The 25,989-nt window shown below is 44.6% G+C and overlaps 1 protein-coding gene across 4 annotated transcripts in view; it reads left to right on the plus strand.

Annotated features, from left to right (window-relative positions):
* Positions 1-25,989, plus strand: part of CHST11 (carbohydrate sulfotransferase 11) — a 311,449-nt gene that overhangs the window by 283,444 nt on the left and 2,016 nt on the right. The gene's annotated exons all lie outside the window — the stretch shown is intronic.

The following is a 25,989-nucleotide window of genomic DNA, read 5'->3' on the forward strand; positions in this document are numbered from 1 at the left end:
CAGATGAGGCCTAACCAGTGCTGAGTAGAGGGGAACTAGTACTTCCCGGGACGTGGAAGCTATGCTTCTATTAATGCAGCCCAAGAGAGCATTGGCCTTTTTTGCAGCCACATCACATTGTTGGCTCATATTCAGCTTGTGATCGACAACAGTTCCAAGATCTTTCTCGCTTGTAGTTTTGTTGAGCCACGTATCCCCCATCTTGTAACTGAGCATTTGGTTTCTTTTTCCTAGGTGCAGAACCTGGCATTTGTCCCTATTAAATGTCATTCTGTTGTTTTCTGCCCAGCGCTCCAGTCTATCCAGATCACTTTGAATTTTGTTTCTGTCTTCCAAAGTATTAGCTATCCCGCCCAATTTTGTGTCATCTGCAAATTTGATCAGCATTCCCTGCACCTCCTCCTCCAAGTCATTCATAAAAATGTTGAAGAGCACTGGGCCCAGGACTGAGCCCTGCGGTACCCCACTCGTTACCTCTCCCCAGTTTGAGAAGGTCCCATTGATAAGCACTCTTTGAGTCCGATTCTGTAGCCAACTGTGGATCCACCGGATCGTTGTTTCATCTAGCCCACTTTGAGCTAGTTTGCTCATCAGGATATCAGGGGGCACTTTGTCGAAAGCTTTGCTGAAGTCAAGGTATATGATGTCTACAGCATTCCCACGGTCCACAAGGGAGGTTACTTGATCAAAAAATGAGATCAGATTCATCTGGCAGGACTTGTTTTTGACAAATCCGTGTTGGCTTCGAGTAATCACGGCATTGTTTTCAAGGTGCTTCCAGATGGATTGCTTTATGATCTGCTCCAGAATTTTCCCAGGGATTGATGTCAGACTGACTGGTCTGTAGTTCCCAGGTTCCTCCTTTTTACCCTTTTTGAAGATAGGGACAACATTAGCCCTCCTCCAGTCATCTGGCACTTCCCCCGTCCTCCATGATTTCTCAAAGAGAATAGACAGCGGTTCTGAGAGTTCTTCTGCCAGTTCCTTTATGACTCTAGGATGCAGTTCATCTGGCCCTGGAGATTTGAATTCATTCAAAGGAATTAGGTGTTCCTTGACCATATGCCTATCGATCTCAAGCTGCAATCCTGCCCCTTCAGCCTGTGCTTCGCCTTTGCCAGGGGGGTCATAGACCCTCATTTGGGAGAAGACTGAGCCAAAGTAGGAATTGAGCACCTCTGCCTTGTCTTTGTCATCTGTTATTGTGACTTTAATAACTATTTTCTAATAGTAGAGATGGGAGAGTTTTTCCATCAGTGAGCAGGTACAATTCTGGTTGCAATCAGGTAGATCACAACCAGATTTTCACACATCAAGAGGTATTGACCTAAAACATCCTATTTAATTTTAAAGTTATCATATACCGTGTAACCCATGGGTGGGCAACTTGTGTCCCTCCAGATGTTTTGGCCTGCAGTTCCGGTGATCCTCCCCATTGGCTATGCTGGCTACTAGGGCTGATGAGAATTGTAGATTAAAACTAGTTCTGTGCCGAAAATGTCTCCCACATTTTTTTTGACCATGCTCATTCAATTTGATAGAAAAGAAATTGCTTTCAAAAAGAAAGTCAAAGGAGGAGAAATTTCAGAGAAATTCTTGTGGGTTTGTGGTTCTTGTGCTTGCTTTACATGTGAGGTGGCTGAGGAGTGTGCATGAGTGTCCTGTCTGTCATTGTACAGTAATCTCTGTGGCAGCCTGTAGCCTCCTCGGCTTCCTGCACTTTAGTTAAAGCCATCATGAGGAAGACGTCATGAGGCAATTCCTCCCATGGGGCTTGTTCCGTTCAGAAAGTGCAGGTGGCCTGGGAAGCTGCAGAGCAATGGAAAGATTGAGAGAGAAATAGAGAGAAAACACACACAGCACCCTCGGCCACCTTGCAGTGATTAGGTGCAACAGTGACACGGCTGATGCTGTTGCCACCTACAGAAGCCGTGCAGGAAACAAAAAACCCTTAGGGAAAAAGAAAGACCCTGCTCTACAGCCCCTGCCAATAGTGAGCCTATCTGTGAGAAACTGTTGAAGAATTTCTCCTCCCCTAGGAGAAAGTCAGTGAAATTGTTGTCTCCCCCCGCCCGATTTCTCTGCCCACAAATAGGCTGGAGAATTTTGAGAGGCCGTTAGTGCACAGCTCTAGTTAAAACATCAGCTGGGCCACAAATTGTCCACCCCAATCTAAATAAACCTTCAAACTGGGCCTCTTCCCATGATGTACAAGCAGAACAATGTTCCATTATCTTCTGTTAATATTGTTGCCATACTTTCTCTTGAATTACAATTCCTATGTTCCTACTCAAAAATCATTAGACAAGTCTTGTATATATTTAAAAGATATTGAATTTTGATATGCAAGACTACAATTAATCTCAGTATCAGTTGTCTCACAAGGGTTTAATTGTCTAAGGGCACAATCCTACGCATATTTAGACAGAAAAATGTCCTACACTTCCCAGCGTGCTGGGAATTGTAGGACTTTCTTCTGTCTAAACATGCATAGGATTGCGTCCTAAGCCTCGTTATCTTTAACTCCTGCGTAATATAAAATACCTAAGTTAAAAATGTTGATACCATGCGGGTGAGCACCTGCTCTCCTATCAATTTTTTGATATAGCTTCTGCCTCCTTCTGACCTGAGAGGAGCAGAAACCATCTTATGCAGTGACAACGTCTGAGAAGGCCATGACACAAGAGTGTAATACCCAGTTGGCCAGTCCACATCTGGGCAGCCTTTTACAAGATAGCTAAATCCAGGACAGTACTGTTAAAATTGCTTTCTGTGCTGTGTATGTGGAATGGGTCCTGGACAATTATGATAGGTGATAACAGATTTGAGTGTGTAGCTGAATCCAATTAATAGGAATACGCAATGAACTGGAACCACTCTAAAACTTGGCTTCCCAAGCACTCCTTTCAGCTAACTGAGATGTAGATTAATTTATTACCCATATTGCCAGGAGGGTGGGGTGGAGAAGGAGACTTGTTCAGGAGCTCAGCACAGGTTATGGACTTGCTAGGAAACTAATTATAACCTTTATCATTAAGTGCCAGGTTCATTTTCCACCTTCTTCTTAAAAGCTGTTCAATCCATTTCTGAGATAGAAGAAAAGCTGATGTGGTTTTTAATGCAGTGTGTCCATTACATCCTCTCGTGCACTCAACACCTAGTTTTGCTCTTTTAGCAGCATTGACTCCCCCCACCCCCATTTCCAGCTCCTATTTTGTCCTGAAGTGAGTCACAAGGAAGCAGGGAACTAAACTAATGTTTCAGTTTCAGTAGCCAATAGGGCTTGCCCCTGAGCTTTGTGCATCTTCCCTATGGGAGGGACCATAGCTCAGTGGTAGAGCATCTGTTCTGCATGCAGAAGGTCCCGGGTTCAATCCCCAGACTAGGTACCAGGGGATGGGGAAGACCTTTGGCTGAGACCAAAGTCAGGGTAGTCCATACTAAGCTAGATGGGCAAATTGTCCAACCTGGTATGGCAACTCCAGTGGTGGCTGGTGGCTCCGATGTCAGTGGGAGTGACTTCCAGATGGCTTTCCCATATGATAATACCACAGCCCATGTTGTTTGACTGATCATTAGGGGAAGATTGGAGAGGAACTCTGTGTGGGAATGCTGTTTTGGCAGGAACTCCTTCTTGTCTGAATTACCTAGTTCCACCCCCTTTGGCCACGTTTTCACAGTCGGTGAGAAGAACCTGCGTCTGGACAGTACCTCTGTAGACTGAATGCAGGGGGGCCAAAAATCCTTCTGACTAAGAAGGGAATCTGCACAGGAATCTTGCTATTGATTTCAGCATGTGTAATGTATGGCTGTGAGAGGTGGACTATAAGGAAGGCTGAGCGCCAAAGAATTGATGCTTTCGAACTGTGGTGCTGGAGAAGACTCTTACGAGTCCCCTGGACTGCAAGGAGGTCCAATCAGTCAATCCTAAAGGAAATCAACCCTGAGTGCTCATTGGAAGGACAGATACTGAAGCTGAAGCTCCAATATTTTGGCCACCTAATGCGAAGAGAAAACTCTCTGGAAAAGACCCTGATACTGGGAAAGACTGAAGGCAAAAGGAGAAGGGGACAGCAGAGGATGAGATGGCTAGATAGCATCACCGATGCAATGAATATGAACTTGAGCACGCTCCAGGAGAGTGCGCAGGACAGGAAGGCCTGGCGTGCTATGGTCCATGGGGTCATGAAGAGTCGGACACGACTGAACGACTGAACAACAACATGAACAAGATTTGGTGGTGTTGTTTTTTCACTTGTACCCCACCTTTTTCCCAAGAAAAATGGCACTCGGGGCGGCTTACAATCACAAATAAAATTGGAAGAAAATAATAAAACAAATGCATTAAAACACATGAAAAACACAAGAACAAAATAAAAACATCCACCCCACCCACTTACATGCCAAAGGCCTCCTTGAATAAAAAAGTATTTGGCTGCTGGCAGAAGGACAGCAGAAAGGGAGCAAACATAGTAACCTCCCTCAGCAGGGATTTCCTTAGCCTGGGAGTGGCCACCGAGAAGGCCCTCCTTCAAGCCTCCACCAAAGTCATATCTTCTTCATGCTGTATTTTGACACTGTTCTTCAGAGAACAGCCTTCTCCAAGGAAAACTAGGTCCTTCCTAGAACAAGACTGGGCCACAGATTTGCATGTCTACCTTCACTCAAATGACATTTTTTCTCATATATTTGTGTCATCTCTTCCTTTAATCAGTTTTGTTCTTTCTTTTTCTTTTTGCGTGTCATAAATTTTAATTTCCCCAAATACTCCTTCCTGTCACTCAGTGGCTCATGTTCCTCACAGGTGTTTCAACTTCGCTTTATGCCCCCACCCCATCACACCAGATGTCACTCAGTGCCATTGGAAGCTGGCACTCTTTCAAAAGAAAAAGCCTGCTTATCTCATATTTGACTCTCTTTCTGAGTCGAATATCTATTGGCTTCTTCGTGATCCATTGCTTTCATTTTATCATGCACAAGCCTTCCCTTGAAGGTTCTTTGTTCACTAGCTGCCCTGGAGACTCCTCTTGGGGCTTCATTATGAGCCCAGCCAATCCTTTTAAGCCACTTCTGTGCATCAATGGCTTCTTTTAAAAAAGAAAAGAAATTGGACGTATGTTCAAGTGCCAGAAATCTGTGGAGAACTCTTTATAAGCTGCCATTAAACTCGCTCTCTGGCAACTTATTATTTTGTGCCAGTAAGTACATTGAATATGTATTCATTGGGTGTTTTTTTTAATTGTATCCACTTTGTATGGTTTTTAACTTGCATGCCACCTTGAGAGGGTTCTGCCTTTAAAGGTGGCCTAAAAATGATTTTAAACAAATTAGAGAGCAATCCTATGTCCCCTAGGCAGCCTCTGGGGGAGATAGAATTTTTCAGTTTCCTAGGTCTGAGCTTGTAGACAGCGCTACAAGCTCGTAGCCAGGAAACAGTGCTCCCTGCCCCCTCCCTCTCATAGCTGGGGCGAAGAGTGGGGCGGCGGCGGCTGCCCTTCCATGCCTGTCCGTGCTTGTAACACAGAGCACGGTCAGGGCAAAAAGGGGGCGTTCCCAGGGGAGGGGAGGAGACCGCAGAAGATGTTTTTGACAGCTTCCTATGCAGTCTCCAGCCCTGTTCCTACCCCCTCCCCGAAGCCACACTTTGACACCTGAAATTGGGTGTCTAAGGCAAACTGCAGGCAGCTGGAGCATGGAAGGAATCCTCTCCTTGGTGCTTCAGCCGCCCTGCATTGGATAGGTGGCTGCCTCTGACTTCAGAGGAAGTCTGAGGCAACCATCTGTCTCAGTAGGATTGTGCCCTTAATTAGTCTGTAACTGTAGAATTGTCACTTTTTTGTCTGGCTATTTTTAATGTGCAAAGTGCATGAGATGTTCCATACTGCAGCGCTCTGTTATTGCCTGACACGTGTCCGAAGGTTAAGCACATTTTAAACACTTCAGGGAGTAATGGGATGAAGCAGAAGCACCAAATGAGAAAAATCTGCTCTTGCAATTTGCGTGAGTCTGTGGCCAAAAACCCCAAATGCAGTTTTGAGCTGTATTAATACTGGTGTTGGCAACACATAGTCTTTGAGTTACATGCGTCAAAATGTCTTATACAAAACAAATTCCACTTATGGTTTCAGAGGTAAGTTGTAGCCCCGTGATGGTAGAAAATTCAAAAAAGTTTTCTTTTATTGCTCAATTCCACTGCGCTTTACAACCATCAAGGTTGCTGAATCCATATATCAAGTTTTCTTTTTTTAAAGGTAGCTCAACCTCCATGTTCAAAGCAGGGTAACTTATTACTGACTAAGTGCAATGTATTCAACTGTACATCTGCCATATTAATAGAAGTTGCATGCAAATTACTTTATTTTGCATGCACACAGAATATTCAAACTAATTGCAGCCTGCTAGTTCATGATAAATCTGTGCTGTAACTTGTCTGAACATGTTGCCAAATTCTGCATTAGCAGAAGCGTAGCACATGTAATAAATGGGAGGTAATACTGCTGTTGTACTTGCCAAACTAATGTGTCCACTGCATATTAAGCAGGCCACAGATACACTGGAGAGGACTAGTACCTCCAAGATTAGGGGGAGGAGCCTAAATGTTTGGTTGAATTTTGGTTGAAAGTATCAGGAAAAAACTCAGACACTTGTATAATAGGACAGTTTTCCAAGAGAAGTTGGTAACAAGGGATGTGTTTATTAAAGGGGACAGAAGTACCCCTTTAGTTAAGGCGACTTGCAAAAAAAAAAAAAAAACCCCAACCCATTATAAGCCTCAGTATTCCACTTATTAAATTGTACAAACATGTCAAATTTCAAAGCAAACCAATAAAAATTGCCCCTGGTACAGCAAGTTAAAAAAGTGCCGAACATTGACACATTTCGTCGTGTCACTCTGTTTTTTAAGAGGCATATCCTATATTTCTGTTGAATCTAGGTGAAAACTACTGATGTACTTTATTCAGTTTGGTCAAGGAAGGCCAATCCTTCCTTGACCAAATCTTTCATTGGCTTGGTGAAGTTCTGTGCAGCAGTTCAACAGTTAGTAAAGTTTTCTTGCCCCATTAAAGGCTAAAGCAGTAACTGCTGGCAAGGTTATGTAGTGTAGGGATGGGTGAACAAGCGATTTTCGTGGTCACCCAGATTTTCCAAACACCAATTTGAAGATCATCTCACTTCATTTGTTTGTTCACACTTTTTGTTGTTGTTGTTTCATTCGAACAGAAAAAGTATGCATTTTGAATGGGGGAAAGGCACATTTAAAAAAAAAAAAAAAGTGCACCAAAAATGAGTACTTTTCTCCCATAGAGTAAAGTGTGAAAATACACATTTTTTTCGGAGCATGAACACACTTTCCAGAATTTGCAAGCATTTTCAGAGAACATGCTCTCCTGCTCGCATTAGTGTTTGGTGCTGCAGATGGGACATGTTTGCATGATTTGCAAACATAAACAAATACCTTGTACAGTGCAGTCTCGATGCAGTGCATGCTCAATTTCATTCTGAAGCTAGAATGCTGTCGGTACTCCAGTGTTTGCAGAGGGATTCTGTTTTGCAGAGGGAATCTGGTGGATTCTACAGCCCTGTACAGGCATTTGGAATGTGTATCTGTGGAGGGTTTGAGTTAAACAGTGTGGCAAGGGGCTCTTCTAGCACCCTTCACCACCCTTACGATGGCTCGACACAGAGGAGGTTTTTATGTGGCACTACAGCAAGTATGAATGACAGGAGAGTTCAAGTTTCTTATTCTGCATTTGGAATTGCAACATAATGTACAGCAGAAAAATATCCGTTCACTATCGTGTTGAGATTTCCATCGGCGGGTATGCTGCAAAATATCTGTAATTGCTTTGGAACCTGTGATGCTTGGTGGGCATAAAACAGACTGGGTGGCATGGTGTGGTAGTTGAAAAGAAGTGATAAGTGGAAGGACTAAACATGCTTTGCCTGCTCACCATTTCTTTGCTTCAAATTTCATCCTCCCAATACCACCTTGCAACAGAAAGAAGTGTGGGCTAAGGTGTGTGAACCCTGTTGTCTAATTTGACAGTTGCATTTGTGAGTTCAGTTGTCTAGCTCGACAGTTGTGTCAGCACCTTTTAGAGGGGAAGAGGCAATGGCCTACAAATGCACCGTTCAGAAGAGAAGAAGCACTGGCATACAAATGCTCTGAAATGTAAGTAATTAAGCAACCCAGTTCGAGGGCATCATATTAGGAAAGGTGGCTGTAAATGGTACCCCGAAGTCTGGTGGCAGAAGTGCTGGTTTGATTCCGTACAGCAGTTCTTATGTTCTCAAATCCCGACAAGAGGCAGGTATTTGCGTTGCTCAGATGTACTTACTAATTTGGGTGGTTAGTAGCTCATTCCTCGGTCAGCCGCTAAAACATGGTTTTTCACAAATAATACTAGTTCTCTAATCTGCCTCCTTTGGGCCATGTTATGGCCCTACTATGCAACAGAAACTGAACGCTCCTTGTCTCTCTTCCTGCAGTATTTTTCCAGAGGAACAACAACACAGGAGTCTTGCATTAACTATGCATACAGTGCCCAGAATGTTCTCCCCCAGCAATAGAATTTTAGTATACTGGCAGTCTAGAGAAAGCAAACATGGCACTTACTTTTAATTTGTCTGCAACGGGATTTGTACTTTGGGCATTTAGACAACATAAACCCGTTTTATTGTTTTGTAACAATGGCTACTTGTGTAGATCAGGTGAGCTGACTGTGCAGGTATAGATGAGGTCTGAAACATGCGGGCTGGGCACAGTTCCTTTCTTCCCCTCAACCTGCCTAAACAGTGGCCTAAGTGATGATTTCAGAATGAGAGTGAAATGATTTCAAAATACAGAGTGGGGAAAAGAGCATCTCCTTTTTCCTCACTTGAACTTGTGGTTGGCTGTCTGTCTTTCTGAATGTTCATCTGAGCCTGGCATATTTTCTCTGCTTCCAGCAACGGGACAATCTAGCCTGCCATTTATGCCTCCACGCCTCACCGCACTGCCTCCCTATTGTAGATTAAGGCAAGAGAACAGAATGATTAAAAACCTAAGCAAGAGCAGATGTTTAAAGCAGGACTGTGGTAGCTATTTATCTTAATTCTCCAACTAGAATATGTGCTCTGGGGCAAGTTCCTCTCATTTGTGTTTAACTTTTTGGCCTTACTACTGCACACAAATGTTTGCTTTCCTTTTTTCTTTGTCTTTTTTGTTTCTTTTCTGTTCTGTTCTTTTTGTTGGCTTAAAAGCTCAGATGGAAGTCAAATGATATTACTGAGTTCATGCTTGCCCTGAGGGAGTATTGAGCAGGAGTTTGACATAAAACAAAAGCAGTGGAGCATCTACATCAGGGATGGAGAAATTGTGGCCCTCCAAATGTTGCTGGACTACAATACCCATCATCCCTAACCATGGTCCATGGTTGCTGAGGGGAGTTTGAGACCAACAAAATTGGGAGGGCCACAGGTTCCCCACCTTGGATCTACATGGAAATACGTTTGCTACCAGAAGTCCTCCTTGCTCATTTTTGTACAAAGCAGGGAGCAGCACACATAGGGTTGTATCCAGTGTTATTTATTATTCCATTTCTATCCTTCCTTCTTTCCTTTTGCAAGGAACCCAAGGTGACTTACATTGTCCCTCTCCCCTCCATTTTTATCCTCACAACTCTGTGGGGTAGGTTAGGCTGAGAGTCCCTGACTGGCCCTAAGTCACCCAGTGAGCTTCATGGCCGAGTGGGGACTAGAACCTGGTCCCAGTCCAACTCCCAAGTCCCAGTCCAACACTAACCACTACACCACACTGGGTACACCATATTGTTAGTCTAACCTAAGTCCCATTCTTTTCAATTGGTCTATTCGAAGAAGGACTAACATTGGATACAACCCATGGGGGGGGGGGAGTCAGGGATTTTGCTATGGCCAAAACATGTCCCAAAGCCAATGCCTTTGGTGAAGCAGCTATGAGAGTACCAAGGTGGACTGAGTATTTGCCTGGAGGAAACTCAAACTGCGACACAGCCCCCTACTTGAATGTGGTGACCCCAGTTTGAGTTGGGTCCCCCCCCCCTTCAAGCAGGGCCTGACTAAAATTGGGGCTCACACCCTACCAGCATCAGTGCTGGCTCCAAGTTATTGAGGGCCCTCTGTAGACACACTCAATAGGCCTTAGTGAGGTTTCCTTCTCCCCGCTCTTGCTCCTCCTCATTCTCTTCATTGCTACCACTTGCTTGCATGGCAGGCCAAGAGCCAGTGAGCAAGTAGGTCGTGGCGCCTGCTGCTCCTCCCCCTCAGTGGGCAGGGTAGAAAGAGTAAAACCCTAAAAATACAATAGAATAACACAATATAAGACCAGTAACTTCCAACAAATATAACAATTTTAAACAATCAACAATAAAGCCCAGAACCAGCAAAAAAATCTGATCATATGCTGTCAAATGCCTGGGAGTAGGGTGAGGTCTTAACTTGGCACTGAAAAGATGACAATGTTGGTGCCAGGCAGGCCTCATTGGAGAGCACATTCTTTAATCAGGGGGTGGGAGGCAACCACAAAGAAGGCCTCTCCCTTGTTGCCATCCTCCAAGCCTCCCTTGGAGGAGGCACTTGGAGGAGGGCTTCAGATGATGATTGCAGTATACGGGTAGGTTTATAAATTTCCCTCTGCCAGTGTATTTACACACACACACAAACACACACACACACAAACACACACACACACCCTCTCTCTCTCTCCCCCCAGCAGGGGTATGGTTACACACATCCATGTGTAATCTGTAAATTGCCCCTGAGTTACCACTGCAGTTTTAGGCAATGACCTACCACTTGGGTAGGCCCACAATACTTGGACTTCAGTTTATTTAATTCTTATTTAGACTTTAGCTTATGCCTGGGCTCCCTGACATGATGCCTATGGAGACCTCCTTTGGTACCCGTCAAGCTCCTTGACCCTCCTGATATTTAAAGCTGATTTTAGTATGCTACTATAGATTCAGTGGTCAAAAGTGAAACCACATAAAGGCACAATCCTATGCATGGTTAGACTGAAAATAGGCCTACAATTCCCAGCATGCCCCAGCCAGCATTATTTAAAGCATTTTTACACTGCTCCTCAGTCAAAAAAGGCTCACAGAGCAACTTACAATGATAAATAAAGTTGAGGTTGCGTCAAACTGATGTTTCAGTGTAAAGTAATTCTACTGAACTTCATCAAAAATTTAAATACCAATATTTTAAAGTCTGTCTCTGAAAATAGTTTCACCTCAAAAGCATGATATGGAATTTTAACATTCCATTTGGCATGTGTCATTATAAACCAGCGTGGAATATGTAAAAAGGACATTTTAATTATTAAAAACGGCACAAATGCTGCCTTTATTGTTTTGTTGTGTGTTTTTTTAAATGGGGAAACCTTGGGCATGAATATGAGCAACTGTGTCTAATAAGAAGACAGCTGACTGTTCATTTCTCCCTTTCATGCCATTTGAAATATAGATTCCTGATCGTTAAAAACTTTTACACGCACATGGTTTTCTTTTTACATTTCAGTTTCATATTATCATCATTACTGGTCGAATGGAGAAAATGAGCACCTTCCCTATGAGGAAACAAAACAATATCAAATTAGTAAAAAGAAATAAAAACAAAAATGCAAAATGGAAACCTGTTCCAGATGTGTGTAATTACAGGCAAGCCAAAGGATCTCCTAAGTAGTACCTTTAGGAGGTCATAATAATTGAAAAGCAGCACAGGGGAGGTTTTGACCCCAGGATGTTAATTTCACCTGCACAGAAAAGGCAGCTGCAGATGCTACTGTTTCGCTGCAGAGAACAGCTCTGCTCATGAGGGAACTTCGAGGAGGCCTTACAGAGTAATGCAGACTCAATAACACATCTCGAGGAGGAGTGCACGTTTGCTATTGCCCTGGGCAGCAAAAGTACAACCAGAGTGAATCCTCCTACCTCCATCCCAGCCCCCTGGGATTGATTAAAAACCCTGTGAAGCTCATTTTTACTTGTCGAAGTAAAATATTAGTCTTGGTGATTGCAGCCAAAAGCGTAAAATGGTGACCGAGCTAAATGCTCTAAAATGCAGAGTGTTTCTGAGTGGTTTAGGAGGAAGACTGATATAACTATTTTGGGATGAAGACCGATATAAACATTTTGAGTGGATTAGGATGAAGACCGAGGAAAATATTTTAAAAATCAGACTCATTGTGCAGTCTTCACCCTCTGTGCTGCTCCTGGCTTCACGACTGAACTTGACAGATGAGCATCTCGATAAATCGAACACCGGTGAAAGTTGCTATCTTGCCCCACTCTGCACATTCATCCCTTTGCTTGCTGCTGCCGCCACAGCCTCCTCCATCTGGGAGAAATTAACAAAGTGAACCCAGGTGCCTGAGATGGGAAGAGTGGCAAGCTTGCTTCTGCTGGAAGTTCATTAACCTGGATGATGCAAAAGCAGCAGTATGCCAGACTGACAGCTTGAACCATGCGTTTGATTTGGCAACATGCTCATCTGTCAATTCAGTTGTGAAGCTGGGAAGAACCTGCTATGACTGCTTTCTTTTATGACTGTGTTCCCTAGGGATGAGGGAGAAATCCTTTCAGTTTGCATTTTAATGCAAACGTCCTTAATTTCGCAATTTCGAACCACCATGCAAACCAAAACTCCATCATCTTTCAGAGTTTGCGCTTCTTTGAATTTTGCAATAGACTTCTCCAGTCAAAAGATGTGTACAAAAATGCCTGTGTTAGGGAACGTAATATTAAAAATGCAATATAATATGAATATTGCTTGCAAAAAATGTGCATATTAGGCAAAGATGCATACAAAAATGCATGCCTTAGGAGAAATGTGCACAAAAATGCTTATGAATCTTTATAACTTTAAAAAAAACCTTAAAGTTCAAGATGAACCAAACTTAAGATTGAAGAAATTCTTAAAGCTTGAGATGAACCAGACTTATGATTGGAAAAATGAGAAACCGAAATTGGCAGATCCACCCCTAGTCTTCCACATAAGAAAGTTTTGGCAAAGGAAGAGCTAACCACATTAGGTAAACACAAACCAAACCCAGATCACACCCCACTTAGTTGACATAAAAATACATCCGTACCATTTTTTTATTAGTAGTAGTAGTATTGGACCACGGTGTCCTGTTTTTCAAGGAGAAGTCACAAAGAGTCTTGTAGGCACCTCAAAGACTAATACATTAAGGGTGCAATCCTATCCATGTTTAGACAGAGAAAAGGCCTACAAGGTTGTAGACCTTTTCTACAACTTAACATGCATAGGATTGCACCCTTATTCTGGCATAAGTTTTGCAAACATGGCTACCCTCTGAAAATTGTTCTTCCAGAGTAGCCAATGGGATGTATCTCACTCACAGGGCCACTACCAGCTTGGCTTCTCCTCTTCCCTTCCCATTGCCACTGTTTCTGTGCCTTTTTCCCTCCCTCTGCTGATCTCTTTAGATGTTTTCTTATGCCACTTTGGATGTACACATCCCAGCTCAGACTGTAGCACTTAGAAGCCATTGTTCATACAGTAAGATGCTCCTGTAGGTTGCAGGGCAAGGTTTTGGTTGGTCTGTCCCACAATCAGGGACACTGCTAGGTCTGGCCCCATGGGGCCCAAGCCCTGAATCTATTTCACAGGGCCCTGGGTCTATTCCACAAAACCCTGAGTATCTATTGGCACTAATAGAAGGGTGTTTTTTTTCTCAGCTTAGTTGCTGAGCAGTTTTCAAGCAGTGGGGGAGGGAAGGGTTAACTCTCCCCACCCTACATGCTGCAGCATCCCCACCACCACCACAATCTTCCCCGGCATGGCAATTAAGTTTAGAAAAAAATTCCACTGGTTTGGGATGATCTGGAGCAGGGTGCAAATCAATTGAGAGCTTTGGCTATTGGGCAGTATAGAAATGTAATAAGTAAATAAACTGAAGGATTTCCTTTATTTTAGATTATTTAGATGAGAAATTAATTGGCTGGCTTTGCCTCCTGTGAAATTTAAAGAAATCCTCACAATTATTTCTAAATTTGCTTTTATAGATAGAAATTAGCATATGGAGATTTTATGCAAATTTGTGTCATAAAGGCCCGGACCCCAAATTGTTTACGTGCTAACAACACCCCTGCCCAGAATTTAGTCTAGTAACACTGGCTGAGTACTTCAAGATTTGGATGCTGGGGAGACAAAGAGAGGTACCTGGTAGATACCTGACAAAGATGCCTTTGAGCTTTCTGCTTTTGCTGGGATTTCTTCATGCGCCTGGTGGGACAGAAAACCTAATGAGGATGCTGAAGCAACAAAAAGCGGTCCTGGCATGTTCAAGCAGATCAACAGAGTGGAACAATTAGGGCCTGGCAAGTGTTCAGAACTGATGAAAGGGTTATAATGCAAGTCAGACGGTGACTGTCTGCAACTGGAAATAGAATAATAAGCAAATACAAAAGGAGGGGAGAGAAACTAACAAGAAGCCTTCTGAAGAAAATAAGCACTTGAAAGAGACTCCCCAAGAGCTCCTTGAAGGTAGAAATACCACTTTTCTAGAGTTTAAAGGAAGAGGTGCGGTCCAGCCATGCCTCACAGAAATTGTTAGATATAGGGTGATGGTTGTTTTTTTCTGTCAAATAGATTTTAGGGCCTAGTTACATGTGATGTTAAATGTGTTGCCTGCAGTGTCATTTGAGATTTTATATTTAATAGTAAGTGTGGACGTGTGTGTGGGTCCATTTTGAATTGGAAGTGCAGCATGCAGAGAGGGCGGGTTTATTCACTGCAGTCCTAACAAAAATCCACCCCCTCCCCGCGTGCTGCAATTAACGACAGGGTTGATTGCTTACACTGGTGCCAATGGGAGCTTATTTTTTTCTGTTGCTTATTGAAGTGCAGGGGTAGGTGGGTTATATCAGGACCGCAGTGGGAGAGGGAAAGTTTTAACCTTCCCTCACCACACACTGCAGCCCTGATTCAAAATGGGACACTGCACTTAACTTCCCAACCTATTTGGATCATTCAGGCACTGAGGAAGAGTAATTTGGTTGATTTTGTGGTTTTGTCGTGGCTAAGAAGCTGGCCTAAGAGTGGGGGTGGGGTGTCAGGAATGAATCTGAGCATGTGGAGATGTCTGGCAACTCATATTCAGAATGGGAACAGCCAAAAAAGGGGGAGGCACCTTCCCTAGTGAGTCCAGATATGGTGAGACTTTCTTCCCAAGACCTTGACACACAGATGGCCCAGCCTGGACAGCCCCCCGTTTCCTCCACCATGAGAACCCAGGTTTCGGAGGAGGGAAAGTAGAGCGAGGGGCACAACTTGAGGGATGCTAGGGTCTGTCGCAGAGCGAAGAGGGAAAAATTAAAGGTGGGGCTCAGATGCTTCACCAGGTTGGCCACTCATGGAACCCAACATAGGAGGGGGCCACCCTAAGGGGGGAGCTGTGTCTGGCTGCAAAGTTCTTGCCCAGATCGCTGGCAACTTCTCTAAGTTCCACTTCATCTCCTCCTCTGTTGATATTTGAAGATGTGTGGATTAGCTGGTTCGTTGCAGTCTGAGAGTTTCCTAGAATCTGCATTTGTAAAGAAGCTGGTCCTTAACTAATAAAGTCATGTAGTTCGAAGCCTTGTTTCCTGGAGTGTCTTCATTGCGAAGGGAAAGGACGAAGGAATGTGACACGGGGAACCTCAGGTCCAGGGGCCAAATCCACCCCTCTCCCATAGTCCCAATTTGGCCTCTTGTGTTCCCCAGGTGGCCACGCCCCTTCCCCCAGCCCCTTCCCCCAACTGGGAAGCCACTGAACACCGATTGTTCAGTGGTTTCCCAGCTTTTCTGCATTTTCCCCACACTGAAATGTCTTTCCTAAGCCTTGGTTACTGGCACTAAGAGCTTTAAGCTACAGTATGCTGGTATGTTTTGTATTTTTGGCCCCATCCCTTTGCCTTTGGCCATGCCCATCACGGCAATGTGGCTCCCAAAAGCTTCTCTGCAATTGATTTGGCCCTCGGGCTGAAAGAGGTTGCTTTAGATTGTGGGAAAGAATAAAGAACGATCTCCTTTAACCCTTGCATATCAGCATGGGACCTCCAGTGTCAAAAGGGCTTTAGGTCAGTGGTGAGGAACCTGTAGCCCACGGGATGTTGGACCTAAGCTCCCATCATCCCTGGCCATTGGCTGTGCTGGGGCTGATGGGAACTAGAGTTCCACACCATCTGTAGGATCATAAGTTTCCCCAGCCCTGCTTTCGGCAACAATCTGTGCCTGGACCAAGAAGATCCTAAGTTAATTTTACACTAGACATTTCTGGGTACGCTAATAAAATAACATTGATGGAGGATTAGAAAATGTATTGGCCACCTTTACAAAATGCTGGCAGATATAGGGACAGTTTCAATGGTCGAAATGTCATCTAATCAGAACATAAGACAGAGCCAACTCTACGCTGAGTTGAAATCGCTATATCTCTGCAACCACGAACCGCCCATGACTGAACTCTTACCACTTGAAAGGGTGGGGCATAGAGTTTCAAATGATTACCGCTAGATGCCTCTCCCAGCGCACAAACAGCCCATAGCCTCAGTCATTCGCAAGATGGCGACCAAGGTGTTTTGTGTTCTGCAGTTCAGCAAGACTGAATCTGTAAATTATGCGCTACACTCTTGGCCCCCAAGATCTCCAGACATTACACCCTGCGACTTTTCTTGTGGGAATACGTCAAAGAACGTGTTTTTGTGCCACCATTAGTGACTAAACTAGATTACCTCAAAAGCAGAATCGCGGCAGCGGTGACTTCAGTGGAAGAAGACACTTTGAGAGGCGTTTGAGACGAATTCAACTATCGTCTCGGTATTGTCCATACAGCAGGTGGAGGGCACATTGAGCATTTATAAAATGGTTAGTAAAACTTGATAACTCATTACACCGTTTGTAACTTTTGGTGTAATTGTAGCATGTTGCCATCGTGAAATATACTGTTCTGAAATTGGGTCCATCATTTTGAAACACCCTGTGGATTTAATCCATAGGTCAACAAACCTAAATACTATAATGTGTCCTGTATCCTACGCACAGTTAACTCATTTTCATGAGAAATAGCACAAGAAAAAACAACCCAGACGCTATTTCAAAAAGAATAATTCAAGTTTCCTAGTTTTTTTCCTGACTGGTTTTAATTTTAAATGCTTACTGAAAAAGTGTGATTCATTTGACTATTGTTTTACCTTAGTGGCGATGTGGTGAACTTTTATAGTGTGACTGATCTTGTGCATGCTCCAAATTATTGAAATTGGAACTGGCCACCTTTTGGAAAAGCTCCCAAATGTGGCTTCAACCCAGTGGTGGTGGTTGCCATCCCAGCATCTTCTGGAGTTGGGTAGCAAACATTCACAAGACTAGTCACCATCAATATAAATGTAAAAAAAAGTCATCTAATTATGACTTTATCCCATAACAGCTCATTAAAAATATCCTTGTGAATCATGCCAGAGGTCTCAGTCATGTACCTACCTCTATACTCATGCATCAGATTGATTTAGGAGCTTGCAACTCTTTTCAGCGCTGCAGCCTTTGTTGACATTGAGGATAACATAACGGGATGTCATTTTAACCCAGCAAAGCAATACACTTCTGTGCATTTATTTCATCTGCTCTGATCTTGTTATTGGTATCACTTGGGGCGGGGGGGATGGACTGTGGATTGTCCTGGAAATGTGCTGAACAATGGCAATGGGCCATGGCTTTAGCAGATGCTCTGACTTTCTGGGGATTGGTCTGTGGTGCTTACAAAAATGTTCACTGAGCACCCTGATACAGTCTGCTCATTCACAGACAACTTCATTGGCTTGATTGCAATGCAGCTTTAATCTAAAAGGGTTTGCTAGTAAATCATATTTGTAATTATATTTGTATATATTGTATATATTTTTAGTAGTTTATATTTTACAAACTCCTAGGAATGGCTGAGAATTTTGTCTGAGTTATTTTTTGAGAAGAATTTACCAAAATTCACATTTTTTTCCATATTCTGAATGGAAAGAACTTAAAATGTTTTTTAAAAAATGGAATGTGGGAGACACTGAAACAGAGAGAGAGGCACATCCAACCAGGCCCAAGGCTTTGAGTGCTTAGCTCTTAAAAGTCTGGGTTTGAATCTTTTTGCATTCATCCGTATTTGTGGTAATGAATTAGGGTTGCCACCTCTTTTTTTCTGATGGGTTCCTCATCTTTAATAGCTAAATGGCAGGCAGGTACAACATGGGTCTCTCCCATATACCTACTGAATTTGACCCGTGCAGATGGGTGAGGATTTTATTTCAATACGATTTTGGTAAGAATTTACGAAAATTCACAAATGTATTCAGATTTGTGACTGAAAGAATTTAAGATTTTAAAATGTGAATGCAGGAGAAAGTGAAACTGACAGATCTGTCCTTTCCTAATGAGGACTAGTGCTTAATGGGAGGTGTAAGGTGCAATCTTACGCATGTTTAGGCAGGAAAAAGTCCTACATAGCTGGCTGTGGAATGCTGGGAGTTTATGACTTCTGAACATGCAGAGGATTGCAGCCTTGGGGGTGCGGTGTTGTTCCTTTTAGTGAGGGAACATCAGTAGGGAGGTACAAAAAGCAAAGATGCTGCTGCTGTGTGACCAAATTAAGCCTGTGGATAAAGGGCATCCTAGGTCAATTACCTCCTGTGCACATTAGTGAGTGGCAGTTACAAATGGGGATGAAAAAGTCCTGCTCTTCCAAGATCAAGGTTAAGTTGAAACCTCAGCATAAGCAAAATACATGTGCCAAGAGCAGGTACAGAAATTAGATTCCAGCAGCTTTATGGAATTTACATGGCATTTTCTCTTGAATTACAGTTAAAAATACAGGCAACAAAAAGGGAAGATACATGTAACAATACGAGGTCACTAATTAAAAAGAGAAGGAAATAGTGTGGCTGAGCTTGTGGGACAATGAAGTAAAACAACCTAAGGCAGCCTTCCCCAAACTGGTGCCCTCCAGATGGGTTGGACTACAACTTCCATCATCCACAGCCAGCTAATGTGTCTTAATTGCCCATTCAAGACTAAGCCACCCCAAAACACTTTGCATTACAACAGGCAGCAATATATGGATTTGCTGGGGAAGCTGATGGATTAACCCACAATTTGCCATCATTACATGCAAACAGCTCCTATGTCTTTTGCACCAGGCTCCAGTTGGGGGATTTCAAGGGTTTTACAAACAAACAAAGAAGTAGATCCCACAATCCTGCCTATCCCCACAAGGAGAATCCAAAAATTCAGGTAGCTGTGTTGTTCCATATCAACAAACCAGTTCTAGGAGTTTTCATCTCCACCAGGAGCAGGTCTTTTGTAAAGCTCATGGGTCTTGATTGCCCATTCAAGACCAAGCCATCCCCAGAATACTTTGCATCACAACAGGGAACAATATACTGTTGTTAGGGGAATTCATTTCCTCCCAGCCACTGTGAGGATTGCAGCTAAGCTCAGAGGGAACAGGGAACTGGGGGGTGGCGGGGGGGGGGAGGTGATGTCAGCTTCCCTGCTGATAAAAAAAAGTGCCAGCACTGTATCCCTGCAAGGCCTGGCTCCACCGCACCAGTATTCTTCTTCAGTCTTGAGGGACATCTGTAAACGTCAAGAGACTTCAGGACTTTAAAAGAACAACAACCTGCTATCGGTCTGCTTAACCAATGAGGCAGAGCTGGGTGATTAAACAGACATCACTGTCCTTGTGAGTCATTGGGAGACATTGTTGCTGAGTGGATCCTCAAGAAGAAGACGTTCTGCTTGTTTTAATTGGAGCGGCCAACATCTACTAGTACAACGGTGCAAACTTTGGACTTCTTTCCTAATGAAAGTGTGCTCTGGAATGAGGCAGTTCCAACTGGAGTCGGCACCAGCATTTCACTCAAGGGGAAATTCATAGTGCATTTGAGGTTTGGTTTGCCCTTCACGCAATTCATCTGAATTTCAGCGTGTAAAGAGCTTTGATCAGGCTAGCAAATATTTTACAATGGGTGGGATAATAATCCATCCCTAGCTGAATGAGATGCTTATGCTGCTGGGATTTAATGGCAAACCAGCAACATTTTGCCACTGCCACTGAATGCAACAGCACTGGCAGGAGTGTAAACCCAGGGGTTGGGGGGGGGGTCAAAAGTGGTCCCTGAACCCCCTCACATGCCACATTCCTGTTGCTGCCACTGAATTTAGTGGTGGCAAAAAAAAGCCAGTTTGCCACTGAATTTTGGCAGTGATGCCCCACAGTGGGGTAAAAGGGTTTGTTTTTAGCTGAATTTGACTGTATTACCCCTCTGTACCAGAGATTCTGTACCAGAGAGGTTGACGGACTCGACCTTGGGGGAGCTGGGGGTGGCGACGGCCGACAGGAAGCTCTGGTGTGGGCTGGTCCATGAAGTCACGAAGAGTCGGAAGCGACTGACCGAATAAACAACAACACCACCAGAGATTCAGTAGCAACTGCTGGGTTTTTGCTGCGGCCTCTGAATTCAATATGGGGGGGGGGCACCAGGGGAAACATTGGCTGCATTGGCCTGAGAACCACACATTGCCCACCCCTGAACTAAACTTTGCTGCCCTGGTATGAATATGCCATTTCTTGCTCTTTGCTATGCTCTTCCTTCTTGAGTCAATGAGTGTGATTCCCACCACTGCCTACCCTTTTCTGAATGTTAAGAAAGGATATGGACAAACTGAAGTATTTCTAGAGATGACTAGGATGGTGATGGGTCTGGTAACTAAGTCCTGGGAGGAACAGTTGAAAGAGCCGTGTTTAGCCTGGAGAAGAGAAGATTGAGGGGAGACATCGTGATAGCTGTCTTCACATATCTGAAGAGCTATCATGCAGAAGATGGAGCAGACCAGTGGAGGCTGCTGGCTCCGACATCAGTGGGGCAGTGAATCTGCTCCAGGTTTCAGTCAGAACCAGTCAGAACTCTAAAGGAGCTATCCAAGGGGTGAAGCCCCTTAGATAGCCCCTCTAGCATCGTGACTGGTTCTGACTGAAACCTGGAGCAGATTCACTGCCCCACTGACATTGGAGCCACCAGCCTCCACTGGAGCAGACTTGTTCTCTGTTGCAGGGCTAGGACCAATAGGCGGCAATTGCAGGGAAGCAGATTTTGGTTAGACGTTAGGAGAAACTACCTAATGGTAAGAGAGCTGTTTGACAGTGGCACAGAATGCCTTGGGAGGTGGTGAACTCTCCTTCACTGAAGGCATTCAAGCAGGAACTGGGCAGCCATCTCTTATGGATGCTGTATTTGCATCCTGCTTTGTAGATCCTGCATTGAGCAGGGGGTTGATCTCCAAAATTCCACTCCTTTCCAACTCTAAAATTGTACAATTCTCTGCATATAGAATAGCAAACAAGGTCACCAAAAATGGCACATTTTTCCTTTTTTTCATACTGAATGCCAAGAAATCTTGCAGTATTCCGATAACTCTGCTCAATTATCCCCTGGCAAAGAATGGTTTGCTGCTGCTTTTCTCAGCATAGCATCTGATTTAGTATTCAGCATGCAGCCAACAGCTTAAAATTAAAAGCTACATTGAATTCATTTACTTTTTGCACCTTTTTTTCTGAATGAAGGCTTACCTTCAAGGCAGGAATGAGGGCTCTGTTATTAAAAGTGTATTGACTTAGATGTCGGAAACTTTGTGAGTTTCTGGTTCCAGTGCAGTCTAGAGATAACATGGCATATTTTCCTTCTGAGTAGCAACATTCAATGGTCAGTGTCAACATCTGGTAGAGCTGAGACCGTTATTTGAACCTTAGTCATTCCAAACATTGCCATTTGCCTGAATTCATAGTTGTGGTCCTCCATGTCTTCCTTTCTCATGGGGATTCTGTAAAAAGAAGCTTTTTTCCATTCATACAGATTTTGGAATAAGTCTAAGTGTTTAGGATAACTCTCAAACCTGGGCCAGATCAATCCTATTTGTCCAATATCCCTACATAAAGCATATCCATGAGACTGTGTCATCCCTGTGCCTCTCTGTAATGTCTAAAATAGACCCTATGTTGTATTTAGTCATGGTGAATTAAGTGTGCAGTTTTCCCCTAGACCAGCCTCCTTCCCTCTCTTCCATTGGCTGAGGAGAAACCCTGATGCAGGCCTGTGTTAGGTGCCCTGCCAGGGAGCTGCATAAAATCCTGTTAATCAACCAGTTAATTTACCAACAGTGCAGAGGCTGAATTCCACAGTCAAGGGGCAAAGCAAATCAAGATCCCTCTTCTTCTGAGTTTACCATGGCTAAGAGCATGCAGAGATGCGTTCCTGGGGTCTGCTCCACAGCTCTGGAGTTCTCTGGAGACTTCCCAGTGTTTGATGTGCCTTACCAAAATCTGTTTTTATCTCTCGAATTCTTGATAGACACTATTTACCAATGTTTGGACAGCATGACTACTTACAGCCAAGGCAATAAAATGGATTGACTGACTTGTAGCCACATATAATCTTATGGCACATGGTGGAATTTGTCATCTGTTTGATGCATCTTGTGCAGCATGTGTTGCAGGGGAGGGGTGGGAGGCAGGTGACAGGCCTGGAGAAGAAGCAGGCAGGAGAAGGGTCAGGCAGGGGAGATGTTGTAGCTGTCTTCTCTTCTGTTGCCTAAGAGCAGCCTTCCCCAATCTGGTGTCCTCCAGATGTGTAGGACTATGGTGTTGTAGTCCAACTCATGTGGAGGGCCCCAGGTTGAGTATGGCTGAGAGAGCATGTAGCTCCATCTCTTGTTTTTTATTTCAAAGAAAGCATGGGGAGAGGTATTCCAAGTTGGGATGGTGTTGTGGATTCTAAGCCCTCCTGCTGAGTAGCGAGGCAACAGAGACTGCAGTGCAATCTACAAACTTTTATTCCATTTATAGCACCTCTTCACACCTGAAGCTGGGCCTAATTAGCTAAATAACAGTTTTGTAAGAGAGCTCCTGAAAGCAGGGCAGTCGTCTTTCAACTAATAGACAGGTCTCCCGCCATGCTGGACAGGCTTCTTTCTAGGCTCCTCCCTTCAGGGAGAATCCTCCTGACCCAACTTCTGACGGGCAGCCAATCTGGCGGAACACCTCCCACCTCCTCTCAGCTCCAGCCGCTTGGCTGGGTTGCAGTCTCTGACATCTGTCACTTCCGCTTCTCTCTCCTCCTCCGACAGAGGCCAGGTTTCCATGGGGAGGGGGGGAAACGGCCTCTGAGCCTGGCCCTCCTGGCCTCCTGGGAAGGTTCTTCACTGACTCCTGGATATTCTTGGGGAATTTCCTCCCCCACTCCCTGTCTTGGCTGGGCTTCTCCTCGCTCTGTCTTTGAATCTGAATCTGAATCCGAATCAGAAACCAAACTAGGGAACTTGAGACCAATCCTGACAGATGGCAGCAGTGGGAAGGGAAGGTTTGTTTGTTTGTTTGTTTGTTTGTTTACAATATTTATATACCGCTCCATATCTCAAACAGATTTTGGAGTGGTGAACACAACAGATAAAACAGTAAAAGCATAAAAAGATTAAAACACCAGATTAAAATTATGCTATTTTAAAAAACAGAATACCAATAAAAAACTATGACTGGTCAATTAAGGAATGCCTCCTGGAACAATGCTGTTTTCAGGAGGTGCCAGAAACAGCACAGTGTTGGTGCCTACCTGACCTCCAGGGGCAGGGAGTTCCACAGGAAGGGGGACACCACACTGAAGGCTCTTCTCCTGGTGGACTCCAATCGGGCCACAGGTCCATGTGGAACCACCAGAGACGTGCCCTCCGATTACCTCAGTGACCAGGCAGGTTGGTAAGGGAGAAGGTGCTCTCTCAGGTATCCTGGTCCCAAGTTGTTTAGGGCTTTGTACACTAGTACTAAAACCTTAAACGTGGCCTGGTAGTGAATAGGCAGCCAGTGCAATTCCCTCAGCAAAGGAGTTACATGCTGAAAAGGTGCAGCTCCTGACAAGAGCTGAGCTGCACTAGGTCCAGCTTCTGGACCAGCCTCAAGGGCAGCCCCAGATAGAGTGCATTGGAGTAATCTAGTCTTGAGGTTTAATCCTCCCCTTCCAAGTCATGACTAGGGATGGCGGAGAAATCCGCCACGGACTCCAGTGAGTCTGTGGCAGAATGGACTGCTCCCCCTGCCACCCCGCGAAGTCCGATAGGGACAGACCCTACCTGGCGCCGGCGGTCCAGATCCATCCATTGCTGTCCACAGCCATCTGCTGCCGGGATGCGGATGCAAATGGCGTCCGGCATTGTGGACGCCATTTGTGTCCCTGCCCTTGGCCGTGATAGGCTACGTAAATATTTATGTAGCTTATCCCGGCAAACAGCAGGGACGCAAATGGCGTCCGCTACGCTGGACGCCATTTGCATGGCAGCGGCTGGAAGTCCAGCTGTGGACGGGCCCAGCCAGCAGCTCTGCGGACTCACTGAGGAGCGGAGCCAGCCAGGAAGGATTCCGGGGGGAGGGATGGATCGCCTCCACCCCCAGAGGACACCCCGGACTGGACGGGTGAGTGGGTTCATACACCCCTAGTCATGACACAGGCACACACCCCAAAACCTACCCCACACCCTGGCATTGGAAAAAAGAATCCATGGGTGCCAGGTCTGAGTCCTGCGGCTTTTGACTCTTCCACTCCTAGAGTCCTAGTCAGAAGTATGTACCCGTTTCGCTGCAAAATCCTTAAGAAATATCTACCTCTAACAACAAAAGTTAGCAACAGACATTAGCATTTTGTGGTATGATGTATAACCAAAGCTGCCTGTTAGAAGGCTGCATAGACCCGTGACCTCTTATTGATTTGGCTGGCACCAGAGGCCTGTGTTGCCAGCTAAGAATCCCTTCCAGGCAGTACTTTGGAGCGCTGTCCCTCCTTCGAGAATAGCCAAAACGTCCACACATTTTATTTCACTTGCCAAGGTCAGAGCCGACGAGGAAGACAAGGCGATTAATCTGAGAGTGAGACAGACGTCAGCAGCATACTGTGTTCATTTTCGGAGCCTTTTTGAAACTCGTGCCCTCCCGCTGCGTCTCAGCAGCAAAGGTCGGCCTGGGTTCTGCACTTCCAAAGAAAATGAGTTTGACCATAGGAGCAGGAAGGAGTCCCTTTTCTATATACCACTAAGAGAGTTACGATGTTTCAGAAAAGGTATGTGGAAAACTACATCTCGTTCCAGGCTATAAATCAGGGGTGTTGAACCTCTTTCAGCTTGAGGCCCAAATGCAATTTTGGACAAGCTCCCGGGGGCCGCAGTCCAGTGGTGGGCGGGACAAAGGCAAAGGGAGCAGAAAGTGGGAGGCCGAGAATACATATTTTAGTGTTTTGCGCTTACTGGCAGTAACCAAGCCTCAGGAGAGGCATTTCAACCTTTTAGAATGGGGCAGGGGGGAAACTGCACAAAAGCCAGGAAACCAGCAAACAAATGGTGGTTGTGGAGAAAGGGACCAAATGGGGAAGAGGCGTGGCCATCTGGGAAATACCAGAGAGTCAAATTGGGACCACAGGAAGGTCAGATTTGGCCCTTGGGCCCGAGTCTCCCTACTCTTGATTAGGGATGCTGGAGAAATTAGAGACAGACTAAAACGAGCTTGGATTTCTAAGAATCTGACCTGCGGAATCCACAGCAGAGTGACCCCTCTCAGGCCGCGTGGAGTCCATGGACTTTCAGATGATTTTTTTACTTTCCTGAAATTTACACATATAAATTGGTAGGAAAATATGAAGTTTCTGCTGAGGAAATGTTGAATGGAATGAGGGATAATATGCTAAATATTACGTACTAAGGTAAATTATGTAAATACTTAAGTAAATACTTACATAAATACTTAGATAATTATTTGCGCATTTTTCCACACAATGAAAAAAACAACTACTTGCATCCATCTGTGGGCAGACAATGGAACAAAAGGCACCAGACAACCTGCGAAACACAGACGGAGTGAATTTTACACAGTCCGTAAACCACTCCTGATATAAATGG

Source organism: Heloderma suspectum, chromosome 7, assembly GCF_057233095.1.
Source record: "Heloderma suspectum isolate Gila_16-S chromosome 7, 16-S_ref, whole genome shotgun sequence".
NCBI lineage: Eukaryota > Metazoa > Chordata > Lepidosauria > Squamata > Helodermatidae > Heloderma > Heloderma suspectum.